General features: G+C 40.5%; 1 protein-coding gene across 3 annotated transcripts in view; it reads left to right on the top strand.

The window, feature by feature from the left end:
• The first annotated feature begins 210 nt into the window (after positions 1-210).
• The window catches only part of LOC122115546 (ATP-dependent RNA helicase DDX3X-like), a 92,703-nt gene continuing 74,338 nt past the window's right edge, over positions 211-18,575 (top strand). For 2 of the 3 annotated variants that reach the window (XM_042689035.1, XM_042689031.1), the window contains exon 1: positions 231-281. The gene's annotated coding sequence lies outside the window, so the exon portion shown is untranslated. Of the gene's footprint in view, positions 282-18,575 lie in introns of all 3 variants that reach the window. The other variant, XM_042689034.1, reaches the window with a different exon arrangement.

Here is an 18,575-nt window from a genome sequence, read left to right as displayed (position 1 = left end):
AATTAAATTTACAAGTACAGTTCGTCTTGTCCACGTCATTTCTTCCATCATTTTCTCTGCAATAACAGATTTACAGAGAGAAAGGAGCATTTCGGTGCCAGACAGTCCCTTCATTTCCACACGCCCCTACGTACTGAGTCACATGAGGCGTGCTTTCGGCTCCCTTCGCCGACGGAAGTTGAGGCAGCCATGTATTTGCGGGCGGAGCCTCCGGGCCAGGGCGCAGTAGGCGTCGTCTGTGGATGGGACGACTACAGGCGCGCGGCGGCGGCCGTGGAGGGGTAAGACCAGGCCATAGCTGTGGGTGGGATGTCGCGGCGCGGTGTGCGGGGAGAAAATTAGGGAGAGGTGGCATCCGAGTTTGGTGTGAGCTACCTCAGCGCCTTGACTTGAGTAACCGAGAGCATTTCTCTGCGCGCACACCTTAGCCCTGGGCGGCCTTCGAGGGAGGGGTCTGCGCCTGCGCTGGCTCCTGGGGGGAGGGGTGGCGGGTTCCCTTCGCCGCTGGCGCTGAGTGGGGGAAGGGAGGCGGACCACACCCGAAAGGTGGATTTCACATCTTCAACCCTCATTTAAGCTCCAGAGTTTTAGTTTTCTTGCTTAATGGCCATGCTGGGAATCTTGAAACAGTCATACACATGCCTGGCCCGGAGTCAGCTTGCAGTCTCAGGCACGGTGTGGACAATCGGAAACGTCACCCCCTCGTGGTCTTAATGTACAACTCCAGCCTGTAGGCAGTGGTTTTAACGAGCATCTGTTTAGTCTCCACACCTACTTGTTCCTCATTATGTGCCTTTAAAGATTGTCCTGCGAATAGAGGAATGTTGGTGGACCTGCATAACGCAGGCATTGCATTCATGCAATGGCGACATTTTAAAGTGTTGTGACAGGAATACACACTTATACACACATACATATTACATGTGTGTATATTTAAGTGTTGAAATTAGAGTGGGGATTCTGGGGACTGGACTGAGCAAGAACAGGGGCTAAAAACCTAGATTCCCTGGGTTTGGGTCAACTGATGTACAATGGAGGCATGAGCTTATGGTCTCTAAAAGCTGGTTTGGAGGTAAAAGAGTTCTCAGATGCCTGCTGTCTTTGTTAGAGGCTAGGGACAGGCAAATTTTCAAACGTCTGTGTTTTGAGTTAAAGTGTGACATTTCCCTTAAGTCTTTACAGTTCGTATCTTCCATTTGCCCAGAATCTCAGTAGCCCAGCCTTTAGGAGTCGTTAGGTCTGAGAGTAATATTTCTTGCTCACAGGGGTAGAGAGTTGCATAAGTCTGAATTTCAGGGGAAGGAGCTTGGAACATAGAAAGTGTTTTACGGTATGACTTAAGACAAAGGGTCCCTCTTAAGGTTTAACTAGGTCTAGGCAAACGAGATGTTTTTTTTGGGGGGGGGGGGGGAGTGCGAAATGTGATTCTGGATCTCACTGAGTATCCCTGGCTGAGCTTGAACTCAAGATTCTCTGCTGATTACAAGTGTGCATCCACCTGGGAGATGATTTCTGATATCTGAACAGCGGTTAGGCCAAAGAACTTCAATATCTAAGCTAGGAACAGTTTGCTTTTTAATTTTCATTTTAAATTTGGGAGGTTAGGAGGCATACTACCTGGATGGACAGGTTCCTTTCTTTATTTTTGTTCATTTTTTAATCCCTAAGATCTCTGTTATTTTAGTATCTGTGGTACTTCCAGCACCTCTCCCTCTGGAGGTATTGGGAGGAAGGCTGGTGTTTTAGGCATTTCCATTTTTTTTTGTTACACTCAATTATGGTTTCACCATTTCATTTTCCACAAAAATCCTTTGGTACCTCCCTGGCAGATTTTTCTAAGTATTCTGTGTTCAGCTTCATCTTGGCTTCCAGGCTCTCCATCCATTCTTTGCTCAACACAGCAGGGCACCTTTACTCCCCAGTGAGGTAAGTAGGTGGGTAAGGAAGCTAGCCAGGTTTCCTGGCTGAAAGTTTTGCCATGCTTGTACTTTTCCCTGTTCTTCCTTTCTATTTTTGCTCCCATGGTAGTGCAGTAGGTTCTTTCTTGATCCTTCCGACCCACCAGGAGGATACAACAGAACTGGTAGCCCTGGCACAAGCTGTGAACGCGTAAGTCTCATCAGAAGTTCAGTAGAACTAACTGGATGAAGACCTCATCTGGATATTGGCCTATGTAGCTGCTAAGGGTCTAGCACCCATGGACTCTTTTACTTGGGGTGTGGCTGCTCAGCAGGTTGGGGAAGGGCATGCCTTGATAGCTATTTGTATCTGTTCTTTTCACAAGATAGTCTTCCTTCACAGGGTGTTCTAGAATTTATGTCCATCAGGTAGTGACTCTACCTTACTGCCCAGGAGTGTCTCCTTGAGGACAAAGTGGCTCTTGAAAGACTCTTCTGAGATAAAGCATTATGGGCTGGGATGTGGCTTAGTAGTAGTGTGCTTGCCTAGCATGCATGAAGCCCTGGGTTCAATTCACATAAACAGAATAGGCCATAAGTGGCACTGTGGCTCAAATGGTAGGTTGCTAGCCTTGAGCAAAAGTAGCTCCACGACAATGCCCAAACTCTGAGTTCAAGCCCCTGGACTAGCAAAGCACCTTTTAAAAAAGCATCATTGGGGATACCTCATAGCTCATCTCTAACCTGCTTGTTTTACCCTATTTTAGTCATATATCTGTCATGATAGGATTATGATAAGTGGCCTTATTGGGTCCAAGCTGTTAGAAAAGCTGAAAGACACTGTTAATCTCTTCTGGCTTCCAGGAAGCCCTTTCTAGGGGTTAGTCCTGCTTTTTGTGGGTTTATAGTAGCCTGATCATATCTCTTCTGTTTTCTGTTGAGGAAAAACCCAATATATGCCTTTGTTTTCCCCTTCTGATACTTCTCCTTCAGGGTGACCATAGATTTTTGGCTCTGGGACCTGAACATGTGGCGCTAGACTCTCTTAAACTTTGCTGATATCTGTAGAGGAAAATAAGAGTGGTAGAAGAACTGTGTAACCTCTTGACTAGATTCAACTTCACCATCTACTAGATGGGTAGAGGTTGTATGATCCACTCAGGAACTTTACCATGATTGGGCTAGACTGTAGCAAAGATGTGCAAATCACAATGAATAGACATGGACATCACTAAGAAGTCCAATTTGAAACCGACAGTTTCTCTTCAATCCCTGGGATGTCACAGTGAATGGGGATGAGATAGACATCTAACATTGTCATCCTGTCTTTCTTTTGTTTGTGATCTTTTTTGTCTTTATTTGTTTTCTTTAGCTCTTGTCTCATTTCTTTTTTCTCAGTCTGTTTTTAATTGGACATGTACTTACTGAATACCTGCCTATATTTTATTTTACAACCCTTTTTGTTTGCTCAGAAGCTGTCATGCCTTTGATTTGTACTCAACTCTGGAACTGTAGAATTGGGTCTAGTCATTTAGAGTAAGACAATAGGAAAAGTTCGTGCTCTTTTTTTGGTGGGAAGACAACTCTACCATGTTGTTACAGGAAGTAGAGAAAGGAAGATTGGGACAAAAAGTTAGTGAGACCCTATCTTGAGGAGAAAGAAAGGTACATGTTTGTGAGACACAGCTAAAGGCATGGTTCTCACATGGTAGTCTTGAATACAAAGCCGAGCAAGAGTCAGAAGCCATTAGTCCAAGGAGGATCATGAACTAAGGTGATCTAAGACCCTGTATGAAAAAGCATTCAGGCGGTAAAGTGCTTGTGGCCACTGATTTCAAGCTTTTAGTACAAAGTACACCCTCTAGAAAAAGCATTCAGGTGGTAAAGTGCTTGTGGCCACTGATTTCAAGCCTTAGTACAAAGTACTTTTTTGGTGTGGTTTTTTTTTTTTTTTTTGTATAACTCAAATTATCAATTTCTACCTGATATGGTGCCTTCTTAATTGAGTATGACAGTTTTTCAGATGCCAAGAACATGGTAATATAAAAATTATACTGCATCTCTGCCAAGTAAGATGGCTTGTGATTTTAATTATGGCACTCAGAAGGATTGCACATTTCAGGCCAACCTGGGGTGCATATTGACACTTTTTAAAAAAACCCAAAATATTAGACAGTAGCTAAAATTTCATTGGAAATAACATACCTGGAGATATTAATAGTGTTCTGTCACTTGTGAATTGTTGCTTAATTTTAAAATAAAAAATTACTGACATAAGTGTACAAAGAGATTTCATATACCTTTATCAAATTTACCTCCTCCATATTAATCTTTCTTAAGCACTTTCCTTCCTCCTCTTCTTAATAGTTTTTTTTTTAATTGTGAAAATACTGTACAGAGGGGTTACAATTACATGGGCAAGATAATGAGTACATTTCTTATCAAGCATTGTAGCCTCTTCCCTTGTTTCCCCTTCCCATCCCTTCCCATCCTCCCCTAACCCCCCTTCTTAATAGTTTTTAGTGGGTTTCATTCATTTGTATGTGTGTATGTGTGTGTGTCTGTATGTTGTAAAGAGGTTCATAAAAGTGAATACAGTGTGATTCATGGAAGTTTTTCATTGGAATTTTTTCCCACAGTTTTATTTATATTATAGACACTATAGGTTAGGGGCTGTTTTACTGCTGTTGCCCTTCCCCTTCCATCCTCCTCCCTTCTTCTTCTCCCTCTTTCTCCTTTTCCTTTCCTTTTTTTCTTAATACCAGTAGTGGAGCTTGGACTAATAGCTTCTCATTCTTGCTCAGTTATTTTGTTCAAGGGTGCCACTCTACGATTTGAGGGCCATACCACCAGTTCTTTTGCTGGTTAATTGGAGACAAGAATGTCTTAGAGAATTTTTAACTGGGGTGGCTCTGAACATAGTACTAAGATCTCAAGCTCAGGAGCTAAAATGAGAGGTGTAAGCCATCTGTGACTGGGACATATGCTCGTTTTTTGGTTTGTTTATTTGTTTTTGTTTTTGTTTTTTTGTTGGTCATTGGGCTTGAACTCTGGGCACTATTCCTGTGCTCTTCAGCTCAAGGCAAGTGCTTTACCACTTGAGCCACTGCACCATTTCTGGTTTTCTAATGGTTTGTTGGAGATAAGAGTTTCATGGACTTTCCTGCTTCGGCTGGCTTTGAACTGTGATCCTCAGATCTCAGCCTCCTGAGTAGCTAGGATTACAGATGTGAGCCACCAGCGCCTTTGTTTTGTTTTTTCTTACATGTAATATTAGAATTGTTACCTATATTAAATTACAGTTGCTTATATTATTACCTATATTAAATTATTACCTATCCTTAAGCATGTTAGCACTTAATATTATAGTTAACTTATTTAAATTTTACATGTGTAAAGATGTGTTAGGTAAGTATATAGGAAACAGATTTGCTCCCTTATTCCTACCCAGAAACTTAGGTCCAACGTGGCTACTACAGCAGTGCTTCAAATAAATGCCTATATCAAGGTGATGAACCACTAGACCAGGGGCCATAACAGAGCATATCTATGATGATGACTTCTTCCAAAACTTGGATGGTGTGGCCACTGTCCTAGCAAAGTAGATGCCTGTAACTTTGGTGGCAAGTAAGGATAAAGGCAGAAGTATGAATGTGTGAAGTATGAAGTGCTTGTCTTGACGTTTCTCTTGTTTTCATGCCAGCCTTTCTCTTTTCTCACTGAAGGCTTTTTTACTACCATAAGCCTCTTGGAATCAGGTACTCTGGGCACCAAGAACAATGTATAGGTGAACAAGTTTTGCAGTGCTAGCCAAGATTTGCTAAGAAGTCCATCCATCTGCGTACTGAAGAACTTCCTGAATGCTATGGAATTGATCAGCCTTAGGATTGGAATGGGTTTAGGCAAGTGGACATCCCTTGATGCATGAGGCAGCCTCCCCCACCATCAGTGTTTCTAGCTCTTTTGTCAAAAAATCAGATGGTGTTAGCTGTTTGGGTTTATTTTCGGTCCTCTATTGTGTTCTATTGCTCTTGTATGTTCATTTTTGTGCCAGTATTTTATGACTGTGGCTCAGAAGTATAATTTGAGTTCAGGTATCATGATGTCTGAAGTATTTTCTGTTTTGTTTGGGGTTGTGTATGCTGTTCTTGGAGTCTTTTATATTTTTCATACAAATTTTAGGATTGATTTTGTTTTTTGTTTTTCTATTTCTATGCAGAGTAGAACTGGTACTTTGATATGAGTTACATAAGAAGTGTTTCCGTCTTCTAGTGTCCTCAGTTTCTTTAGTGTGTTATGTTTTTTGTTGAATCAACTCTGTACCTCCTTAATTTTGTATTTTTTTGTGTTTTGTTGTTGTTGTTGTTGTTGGGGGGTGGGGTGGGGGATTTGGTGCTGGTCCTAGAGCTTAAACTTATTAGGGCCTGGGCACTGATCCTTAGCTTTTCTGTTCAAAGCTAGCACTCTACCATTTGGCCCACAGCTCCACTTCCAGCTTTTTGGGGGTAGTTAATTGAAGATAATAGTCTCATGAATGGACTTTCCTGTTCATGGATCTCTTATTCATCATCCACAAGTAGCAATAACTTGATATCTCCTTTTCTTTCAGAGTCCATTTTTTTATTTTTTTGTTTTGTTTTGTTTTTCTTCTCAGTGCTCTGGCCAGGAATTCAAGTACTACATTGATAATAGGAGGATAGCATGCTGTTTTGTTTTTGAGTTTAGAGGAAATGGTTTCTTTAGTTCTCTGTGTAGATGTTGGCTATACATTTGTCATACATAGCCTTTACATTAAAGTATATTTCTTCTATTCCTATTTTTCCTTGTGATGAGATGGTAAATTTCTCTTTCCATAGGCTTTTCTGCATCTGTTGAGATGATTTTGTGCTTTGATTTTTTCCCCCCTCTTTTAATCTGTTTATTTGTTGTCATACATTTGGTTTTGGTATTCTGGATTACCCGTTCTATCCCTGGAATGAAAGCAGCTTGATATATATGATGTTTTTAATGTATTGTTGAATTTGTTTTGCAATCACTTTTTTTTCCCTACTATTCCTCCTCTTCTTACACTTTTTTTAAGGACTTTTTTTGCTTCTGTGTTGAGAGAAATTGATATATAAAATTATTTTTTCATTGTGCCCTTGACTGGTTTTGGAATTGGGATAACATAGGCTTCAGTGAATGTGTTTGGTAGTGTTCCCTTTCTATTTTGTGGACTAGTTTGAAGAATATTGGTGTTTCCAGCCATACTTTCTGAATGAATTAATGAATGCTTGGGCTTCATTCCTTGGAAGTCAGGATGAAAGTGTGCTTGCCCTGGGTCTGACCTCTGGGCCTGCTTCCTTGAATACCTGAGGAGATGCCAAGTTTGTAGAGTAAACATTGCATCTGGCATGGAAACCAGCCTTTGGAAATTCTCCATAAAGAACTGTTCTCCATAAAGAACTGTGGCCCTTGAACTGTTTCGACTGTGCAACCAGGTCTACTAGCACTGGCTAACCTAGTTTACTGACAACATCCAGTAGTTGCTGCATAATTTTCTTCCTAATCTGGTATTGGATGTTTCCTAAGTCTGTTTGGCAAGCTATATTTCCTGAAATTAAGAACTTCCCATGGTTTTAAATAGACTTTCTTCCAGGCAACATAGCCGTAATCTCCAGGGCAGGGATTATTTAGGCCAGTGTTTTCTGCAAAAATTAGATTTAGGGGCTGGGAAAGTGGCTCAGTGGTAGAGCGCTTGCCTTGCATGCATGAGGCCCTGGGTTCGATTCCCCAGCACCACATAAGCAAAAATAAAAGTTTAAAAAAATAAAAAAATTTAAAAAAAATTAGATTTTGTCCTATTTCCTGTCCCTAAAATAAGAGGTTTATCTTCTCTTTTCTCCTCATTTAATGTGGGTGGGGTGATATCTCATTTCTAGTGAGGGCTAAGTAGATTATAGGTGATACATTTTGGAGTTAAAAGAGATTAACAAACGTATGGATTCAATGCTCAGCTGCATTTGACAAGAAAGGGCAGCCACATAATCTTTGGGTACATTCTCTACAACTGAATCCACGTCTGTGAAATTAGAGTAATTTGTCTTAACCAGCCATCTTATTTCATATAGCTGCAGATTGAGGCCCAAGAGAATGTGTTACGGGCAAATCCTGTTTATAGGGTCACAGAGCCTGACCAATGGCATATACTACTGAGGGAGGAGTTTTTTGAGTATTAATTTGCATTTATTATTAACAATAAGCTAATTAACAAATCTGAAAGTTTGTTAACTTCTTGTCCATCTCTCACAAAATGTGAATTGCTAGTACTCACAAGGGTAGGCCTCTAGGATCAAGGTGTTAAGTCAGGATTCTTTTGCATTCTCCTAGTTTACAAGCTAGAAAGCACCGTTCTGATCTGTGCCCAAGCACTATCCCATTTCTGGTCACCTTTGATGTAAATAGTGTGTCAGTCTCTGGGGGTGCCTTAGATCGATTGGCTGTTGGTTGGGTGAGAAAACTTATCCACATTCATAGGCAGATGTGCTCAGTTTTCCTACATTGCTTTCCCCCCAGTCCCTTTGTTGGCTGCTGCCAGCCAGTTTGCCCAGTCATTAACTGACAGTATCAGGACCATGCTGTGGAGGCCACCCTTCTATACTCTTTGCAAGTCCTAAAGTTTACTCCCAAGTCTGAATCAAGATCCACGTATCTGCAGAACACCAATGATTCTGTTGGTAAGAGTATTTGAACATGTGGTCAGTCACTATTCTACCTGTTCCCTGTTTTATCTAAGTCTTCCTCAGTATTTTATACCATTGGCTAGGCAGTGATCCTAGAGCCAGGATTTTCCCACAACACCCTTCTCTTGAACTTCAAGTTGGTCTTATATCAGGATGGTTGGTGAAGGTAAACTCTTACCACTCTCTTCTTCCTATTATAGATAGTGAGGAAATGATCTACCTCATCTCTCCTGTATCCTACCACTTTCCTCTGTCTCCTACCACCTGTTTTTTTTATTTTTTGGAGGCTGTGTCTCATCATCAGAATCTACACTCAGCCTTGCAGTCCTCAATCTGCCTCAGGCTCACGAGCACTGGAATTAAAGATAAGTTCATTCGTTTTCTTATATCATTTGCCTTAGTTAATTCTTTCCTTTGTCTCTGCCCCCCCTCCCTCATCTGTTTATCTGAATGGAAAAGGAATATGATTCCTGCCAATGTTTTGCCTCTCTTAAATACCTACCTACTCTGTTTCCATTTTGTCCCATCTTCATTGATAGATACAGATAGATAGATAGATAGATAGATAGATAGAGAGAGAGAGAGAGAGAGAGAGACAGAGAGAGAGATCAAACTTTCCTTTGTATGCATTGTTACCCAGTAGTACTCTCCATCTGTCTTCTTGTTATTTGACTCTGTACCCCACTACCTTTCAGTGATTTTTTGGATTAGGTTTTTGAAGCATCAGAAATTTTTGGAAGAATCATAGTGTGCTTTTTGTACTTGTGTTTATGTTGTGATTGGTGTTATCATTGAGATAGTGTGCCTTCTAGTTTTCTATAGGTAATCTTAATGTGTCTATCCCTACCATTCAGAGATTAGAAAGGTAACAGCAGCAAATAAAGCCAAAACAAACAAAAACATAGCTGGTAGTAAAAACTGTATCCCCAAAAGGAATATCAAGAAAAGGTGCCAACATACCTGTTGGATAAAGTAGAAAAGTAAAAATACGTATTATAGAATAATAAAAGGGAAAGGTGAAAAATTTTTTAAAGGGGTGGAAAAATTAGAGGTGAAAGTGTATGGGATGCAGCTATAAAAAACAATAGCAAGAACTCTATCCCCAAACTTTTAGAAATCATAAGTCACTTCAGCAAAATAGCAGGATACAAAATAAACCCACAAAAATCAGTTGCCTTCCTATACACTGATAACGCACAGGAAGGGAGGGAAATAAAGGGAGTAACCCCATTCACAATAACCTCCCAAAAAATAAAATATTTAGGAATTAACCTAACCAAAGATGTAAAAGAACTATTTAATGAGAACTATAAAAAGTTAAAGAAAGAAATTGCAGAAGACACTAGGAAATGGAAAGACCTCCCATGCTCCTGGATAGGCCGACTTAATATAGTAAAGATGGTGATACTTCCAAAACTAATATACAAATTCAATGCAATTCCTATTAAAATCCCAATGACGTACATCACTGAAATACAGAAAACAGTCCAAAAATTTATATGGAACAACAAAAGACCTAGAATAGCCAAAACAATTCTAGGGGATAAAGACAATATGGGAGGGCTATCCATGCCGAACTTCAAACTCTACTACAGAGCTATAATAACAAAGACAGCATGGTACTGGCACAAAAACAGACCCGAAGACCAATGGAACAGAATAGAAGATCCAGATATAAATCCACAGGCCTACAGCCAGATGATATTCGACAAAGGAGCCAAAGACATACAATGGAAGAAACACAGCCTCTTCAACCGCTGGTGCTGGGAAAACTGGGCAGCCACATGCAGAAAACTAAAAGTGGACCCCAGCCTATCACCATGCACCAACATCAACTCAAAATGGATTAAAGACCTTAACATTAAACCTGAATCTCTGAAACTACTGCAGGACAGAGTAGGAGAGACACTTGAACTAATAGGCACAGGAAGGAACTTCCTGAACAGAGTCCCAGGGTCACAACAAGTTGGAGAGAGACTCGACAAATGGGACTACCTTAAAATAAAAAGCTTCTGCACAGCTAAATCTATCGCAACTAAGCTAGAAAGACAACCAACTAATTGAGAAAAAATATTTACCAGCAATATATCAGACAAGGGGTTAACATCCTGTATATACAGGGAACTCAAGAAACTAATCCCTTCCAAACCTAACAAACCAATTACTAAGTGGGCAAGGGAACTAAAGAGGGACTTCTCAAATGAAGAAATAAAAATGGCAAAGAAACACATGAGGAAATGTTCATCATCCCTGGTGGTGAAGGAAATGCAAATAAAGACAACCCTGAGATACCACCTTACCCCAGTCAGAATGTCCCAAATCCACAAATCAGCCAACGACAAATGCTGGAGGGGATGTGGAGAAAGAGGAACCCTATTACACTGCTGGTGGGAATGTACACTTATACAACCACTTTGGAAAGCAGTCTGGAGGGTCCTTAGAAAGCTAAAGATTGACCTCCCCTACGACCCAGTCATACCACTTCTAGGCATCTACCCTGAACAACAGGAACCAATATACAAGGACACGTGCACCTCCATGTTTATTGCAGCACTGTTCGCAATAGCTAGGATATGGAAACAACCTAGATGCCCCACCACAGATGAATGGATCCAAAAATTGTGGTATCTATACACAATGGAATATTATGCAGCCATTAGAAATGACAAAATAATGGCATTTGCAGGGAAATGGATGGAGCTAGAAGGAATCATGTTGAGCGAGGTAAGCCAAGAACGAAGAGACAAACGGTACATGGTCTCCCTGATAAGTGGATGCTAAATCCAAAAGGTTAGGTGATACGACAAAACTAACAGGACTTAAGAAACAAAGAACTCCCGCTCATCTGGTTGAACCACTACTAAATATCCCCATGCTGCTGATCACAAATATGGTATATAACATGTGAACACTGTTATATATTACAGACTGTGGTAGACAATTTGCTCCAGGGAAGTTAGAATGAACTTGTGACTTTGAAATTATGTAATCACTTAATCACAATCAAAAAAAAAAAAAAAAAAAGAACCTCGGGCAAGGGAGGGAGGGAGGGGATGGTAGGGGGAGAACAATGGAGGGGGTAACAATGTTCAAGAGGAAGTGTACTCATTACCTCACTCATGTAACTGTAACCCTCTGTATAGTAGCTTTACAGTAAAAAAAAAAAAAAAAAACAATAGCAAGGAGCCGGGCTCTGGTGGCTCACGCCTGTAATCCTAGCTACTCAGGAGACTGAGATCTGAGGATCGCTGTTCAAAGCCAGCCCGGGCAGGAGAGACCGTGAGACTCCTATCTCTAATAAACCACCAGAAAACCGGAAGTGGCACTGTAGCTCAAGTGGTAGAGCGCTTGCCTTGAGCTGAAGAGCTGAGGGACAGCGCCCAGGCCCAGAGTTCAAGCCCCATGACCGACAAAAAAAAAAAAAAAAACAATAGCAAGGGAAAAGAAAATACAAATAGAAAAGAAAGTAAAGCAGTCATATGCTCAAACACACACAACTACATTCAAGCACACATCGATACACATTGGTACAGTTAAGTCCAACTGAAATGGAAGATGGAGAGGGTTTATTTTTTTTTCCCAAGCTGCTCATTCCTGGCAGTTTACTTTCATCATTTTGTGGTTGGTCTAGGGACACTGTGTAAAGTCTGTTATAGCTATTTGGAGTTTTGGTCACCAATTGTAAAAGAATGGTTACAAGGAGAGAAACATTTTCTGCTCCCCATATAGGAAATGGGAAGTAAAGATTAAAATTGGAACCAAGGCGTGGTTCACTTCTGTTTTCTTTTTTCTTTTCTTTTCTTTTTTTTTGGTCCAGTCATGGGGCCTGAACTCTGGGCCTGGGTGCTGTCCTTCAGCTCTTCTGCTCAAGGCTAGTGCTCTACCACTCGAGCCACAGTGCCACTTCCGGCTTTTTTCTTTTTGCTTATATGGTGCTGAGAGATTGAACCCAGGGGCTCAGGCATACAAGGCAAGTGCTCTATCACTGAGCCACCTTCCCAGCCCTCACTTCTATTTTCTTAGCTTCTCAGAGGCTGAGATCTGAGGGTCCACAGTTCAGAGCCTATCTGGACAGGATAGGCAAGTCTGTGAGACTATCTCCAAAAGAACTGGAAGTACAGCTATGGCTCAAGTGGTAGAACACAAAAATTCAGGCCCAGTGACTAGGCCAGAATTCAAGCCTCAGAACTGACCCTCCCCCCCAAGATTAAAATGGGCAGCTCCTATCTAGATTTTATACTTTCTGAAGTAGAGGGGGAGGAGAAGAGGAGAATCCTTGGTCAAGTCTTTCTTAAAGGCTGTGAATCCTTAATGGTTTGGGGTGGGTAGGAATAGATCTGTCTCTGTATCTATCCAGATAGATGTAGCTAGATATATCCAGATATCTAATTTTGTAACTTTTTAATATTACAAAGTAGAATTTACCTGATTTTTTTTCAGGGTTTTTGTTTGTTTGTTTGTTTTGCTTTTCAGGGCCTTCTAAAACTTTTTATTTAATGTACTGGTAGTAGAGCATGAACTCAGGTATCTTATTTTTTCTTGTGTTTTCTCTGAAAGCTATAGCTGTATACTTGAGTCACCCCTCCATCTTTCAGCTTTTTGCTAGTTAATTGCAGAGAAGTATATCTTGGGTTTGTCTGCCCATTTGACTTCAAACTTTGATCCTCAGATCTCAGTCTCATGGGTAGCTAGGATTACTGGCATCTGGCACTTTCACCACTTTTAATATTGGTTAAAAATGATAAAGTACCAAATTCATTCTTACCATCCTCACCACTCAGGAGGCTGAGATGGAAGATTTAAAGGCTTGAAACAAGCCTGGATGGACAAATCCTGGAGACTGTTCATCTGCCATTAATCAGCCAAAAGAAAAAAGTGGAGATTTGGGTTTAAGTGGTACAGTGTAATCCTGGAGCAGGAAGCCAGTGTCAAGTCACAATACCAGTTCAAGAGAAAAGGGAAAAAATAAAATTTCTTTTCACCTATCTATCATGCCTTAAAAACTAAAGAATTCTGTACTATGGTAGCTTGAGTCATAGGCACTGATTGATGTGGTCACACTGTTCTATGTCTCAGTTTCCAATCACATTCACACACAGGTGGCTAACACTTACCAGAGATTCAGTCTATCCCCAAATAGAAGTGCCTTTCCTGTGAAGACTTAATGTTACCGTTTGATTAGTCCAAGTCAAAAATGACCATGCTTAAGTTCCTTTCCATTGTACCAGTTGTTACCAGAAATAGAGTGCAACCACATGTACCTGGGTTATCTTCATCGGGCAAAAGATGAATTTTAGTCAACATTACAACATGGTAAACCTGGTAGGAATATTAATTAGAAAAGAAATGTGGCAGATGGCCACTCTACTTATAGTAGAGTGCTTGTCTAGCATGCATGAAGCTTTGGGTTCAATTCCTCAGTACCACATACACAGAAAAAGCCAGAAGTGGTGCCGTGACTCAAGTAGTAGAGTCCTAACCATGAGCAAAAGAATCTCAGGCACAGTGTTCAGGCCCTGAGTTCAAGCCCCAAGCCAGGCAAAGATTAAAAATAAAATAAAATAATAAAATAAAAATATTTTGTTCATTTCACATTAGCAAATTATGGTAGTTTTCAGGCACCTGATAATCTATTAATAGATTAATTGATTAATGTAATATAGATTAATGTATTAAAGGTTAACATATTAATCTATTAGTGTTATTATATTCTTCAAATTTACATGTGTATACTTTAGGATAATGTAAAAAGAAAAGTGTAATACAAAGTTTATAAAAATGAAAGGTTGGAAGGGCACCCTTGTTGCTCTGGAATTCTAGAATGCTTTGAGATACATCTTTTTTTTTTTTTTTTTTAAGAGAACCTCCTTCACTTACTTCAGCTCTAGGTACAGTTGAGCCAGTTTTGGGAGAGCTGTACTATTTGTAGTATTCAACTCACTGAAAGTTAAATAAAAAATTGTCCGTTATATGGCTTATATAGACCCTTTTGGCATTTCACATGTGAGGGACAGATTGTGTTTTTGTGAGCTGGTGGGTATTCCTTAACTTCCTCCCCAAACCTTTTCTATGTGGGAGAACCATGTTTCTTTTTTCCAGTTACTTTTAAATTCTTTATTGTAAAATTTGATTTCATTTTAAATTTCTTTCTTTCTTATTCTTACTCAGCTTGTATGCTGGGCTGCTGAGCTACCACTTGAGCCATGCCTATAGTCCAGCAATTGGAGACACCATCTGCCTACACAGGATCAAAGGAACCTTGGTTCTCTAGATCTTAGCCTCCTGAGTAGCTGCGGTTACAAACATAAGTCACTGGCACTTTGCTCCAGTAACAGTTTTTTGAAGACCCTGTCTGTGGGTGATTGGGTGCCTTAATCTTTTGAGATTTCCTTACATACTGCCTAGAAATCAAGCACCCAGACATAGCATTTTCCCTTCCTGTGACACATGTAGGGCTTCCCTCTCCAGGAGTAAGGCTTCCACATTATAGACACCTGCTGTATGTCTATAATAGAAGCCTGGCTGTTTCCTGTGTTTTCCATAGTGAGATGACTGGCATATGTCCATGTGCTGAATAAACTGAATTTTGTATCCTCTCCATCCCCCAATTCCCATTTCTGTCAGGTGCCTGGGCTTTGCCAAGCATGTGTGAGAAATACCATGTTCTTTTTCTGGGACATGTTGTGAGACATGTAGCATTTTTTTTTCTGGGACATGTTGTGAGACATGTAGCATTTTTTTTCTACTTCATGATAATTCAGAATGATTTTTACCAGGTCAAGAGGGTAGGGTCAGCTGCTTCTCTGAGACATGTCTAAGTGGTTCTGACAGAATGGTAGCTGTTGGGGAATGATTGAGATGCTATCAGGAGGAAGAAGGATTTAGATTTCTTTTCTTTTTTTTTTTTTTGCCTGTGGGGCTTGAACTCTGGGCTGGGTGCTATCCCTCAGCTCTTCAGCTCAAGGAGAGTGCTCTACCACTTGAGCCATAGCACCACTTCTGGCTTTTTCTGCTTATGTGGTGCTGAGGAATTGAACCCAGGACCTCATGCCTGCAAGGCAAACATTCTACCACTGAGCCACCTTCCCAGCCCTGGATTTTTTGTTTTCTTTAAAAAAAGGCTAGCAGATAGAATTCTGTGATCAAGGATGAGCAAAGGTCATTATCACATGGTAAGACTGTCAGCAGAGAGTAGAACGTGGTGCTATCAATCAGACACATCATACATAAGCATGATCCAGGTGATACACAGCAGAGATGGATAAAATTGTGGCTCTTCAATTCTTGTAACCATCTGAGAAAAATGTTAACTATTGCAGGGATTACTAATCATGCACCAGAGCTCCCTTACATTCTTTTTTTTGGGGATTGGTCATGGAACTTGAAATCTGGGCCTGGTTGCTGTCCCTCAGCTCTTCAGCTCAAGGCTAGTGCTCTACCACTTGAGCCACAGCACCACTGGTTAATTGGAGATAAGAGTCTCACAGTGTTTCTTGATTGTGCTGGCTTTGAACTATGATCCTCAGATCTCAGCCTCCTGAGTAACTAAGATTACAGGCTTGAACCACCAGTGCCTGCTTCCTTACATTCTTAAGATAAATCCTTAGCCAGTTACCAAGGCTTTTTCAAAAAATGGCTTTTCAATGCCTTCTCTTCAGAGGTTTTGGTAAACTTCTGCCTTTTATCTGTTATTGGGCTTTCTTAATAGCCTCTGGCTATTAAGGACTCTGGCTATTAGGAAAGACTCCTGTGGCTCCTATACAGGATGTATGATTTAGCACAATTCTGCCTTTGAGCAGGTGGAAAATAAAAGGTTAAGGGAATGATAACTGTGTCCATAATACACAAATGTGTTTTATTTCATAACATTTGTAATACACTAATGTTCACTTCTTTAGTAACTCTGAAAACATCTGTGGGGAAGAAAATGTAGGGAAGAAAAACATAGTTTTGTGATGTCAAAATGGAAATAGGCGTTAAATAGTGTGGATATATAGCTTAGTCCTGTAAGTTTACCTGCTGTGACAATAACGCAGAAACAAAGCATTCTCTCCTCTTTCCCTAAAAATAATACTATCTGAACTTCTGGGTTTGGAGAAAGTGATAATAGTTGATTTATGCAAGAGAAAATCAAGTTGACTTACAGATATCCCTGTGGGCCAAAAACAGCTCTGGAAAAGCTGTCACCATCCAACCCACTTTTTGGTATTGAGTTATCTTCTTCCTTTTTCCCTCTTCTTTTTTCCTGCAGAATCAGACCTTCTATATTTTGGACTGTCTGCAGTTTAGAATCAGTGATTTGAGAGCTTCAAATTGGACATGAGCCTTTTGGTTCTTCTAGTCCATGGAAGACACATGTACTTCTTGGAAGGAGTGTTCAGTATCATAGGTTTGAGTGCACCCCATTGGTTCTTTTAGGTCTTGTACATTTTCCTGGCACAAATTCTCTCATGTTGGCATGGATGTTCTGAACCTGGCATGGCTATGAGTGTTGATAGGGTGATTTTGGCTTCTGGTGTTTGTTGAAGGCACCTTAGTTAAGTCTGAGGATGATAGATATCTCCAGTGGTTGGAGCTGGATTTGTGGTTAACTTTTTGTTTGTTTGTTTGTTTGTCAGTTGTAGGGTTTGAACTCAGGGCCTAGATGTTGTCACTGATTTCTTTTGTTCAAGGTTAATGCTCTGCCACTTTTGAGCCACAGCATCATTTCCAGTTTTCTGATAGTTAATTGGAGAAAAGCATCTCATGGGACCTTTCAGAATACATTGGCTTCTCACCATAATCCTCAGATCTCAACCTCTTGAGCAGCTAGGATTACACGTGTGAGATACTGGTGCCCAGCTAACTTGTGGTTTCCTTGGTGGAATTTGTGGTACTTTGTGCTTTTCAGGAACCCAGAAGTCTGGTAATGAGAGCCATGACCATTGACTAAAAATTCTCCCATGGAAAAAGTGATTCCAATTCCCTTTGAAAACTGCCTGCATCTAAGATAGAGCTAACTCCAGTAGTTTGGAAAGAGCTGTAGTCCTCTTTGTTTCGCCATGGCTACTCTCCAGCATAGAGGAGAAGAGGCAGGAAAGTTACATAACTTTACTTAATTAAAACAATGGGCAGCAAGCCCTCTGGTCTTGGTATTTGCCTACTATACCTTTAGAAACAGACCTATAGTGATAACTGGAAGAGGGGATGGTAGCCTTAAGAGGCATCCCTGATTTCCATCCATATCTGACACCATATCATGCTGCTTCCTTGAGATGGACATACTCATTCTGTGTCATAGGGGAAGCTCTGATTAAATGTCATAGACTGTACTCTTAGCTTAGTGCTCTTGGAAGAGCAATAGGGTCAGCTTAAATGGAAAAGTTCTTTATCAGCTTGCTTTCTCATGAAATTTAAATAAGAAAGGCAGAAAGAACCTCTCTTTTAATAAGGATGTAAAGTGTGTGTCAGAGTATTATTTATACTAGGAAAGGCAAAATAAAATTCTAGATTGAATGCCTAACAGAAATTTATGCTCTCAACTTTAGCTTCATCTGAAGGCTTTTGTTTTCCTTGTCTTTGCAGATAGTGGCTTTCCTGATAGATCATTACTTGGCTGGCCAACCCATTGTTTCCTTTTCTGTTAAAATGATTTGTTATGATTAACTGCCTCTGTAAAGGTTCTTGGCCAAGAAACATCACATACTGAGGGCAGGAAGGGACAAAATTCTAAATTTTATTTTTATTTTTTTGTTGGTCATGGGGCTTGAACTCAGGGCCTGGGCACTGTCCCTCAGCTCTTCAGCTCAAGGCTAGTACTCTACCACTTGAGCCACAGTGCCTCTTCCAGTTTTCTGGTGGTTTATTAGAGATAGGAGTCTCACTAACTTTCCTGCTCAGGCTGGCTTTAATCTGCTATCCTCAGATCTCAGCCTCTTGAGTAGCTAGGATTATAGGCATGAGTCACCAATCCCTG

The sequence above is a fragment of the Dipodomys spectabilis genome, unplaced genomic scaffold (assembly GCF_019054845.1).
Source record: "Dipodomys spectabilis isolate Male_0828 unplaced genomic scaffold, ASM1905484v1 ptg000120l, whole genome shotgun sequence".
In the NCBI taxonomy this organism is placed as follows: domain Eukaryota; kingdom Metazoa; phylum Chordata; class Mammalia; order Rodentia; family Heteromyidae; genus Dipodomys; species Dipodomys spectabilis.
Note: the sequence above shows the minus strand (reverse complement) of the source record. Positions and strands in the feature narration are given on the sequence as shown.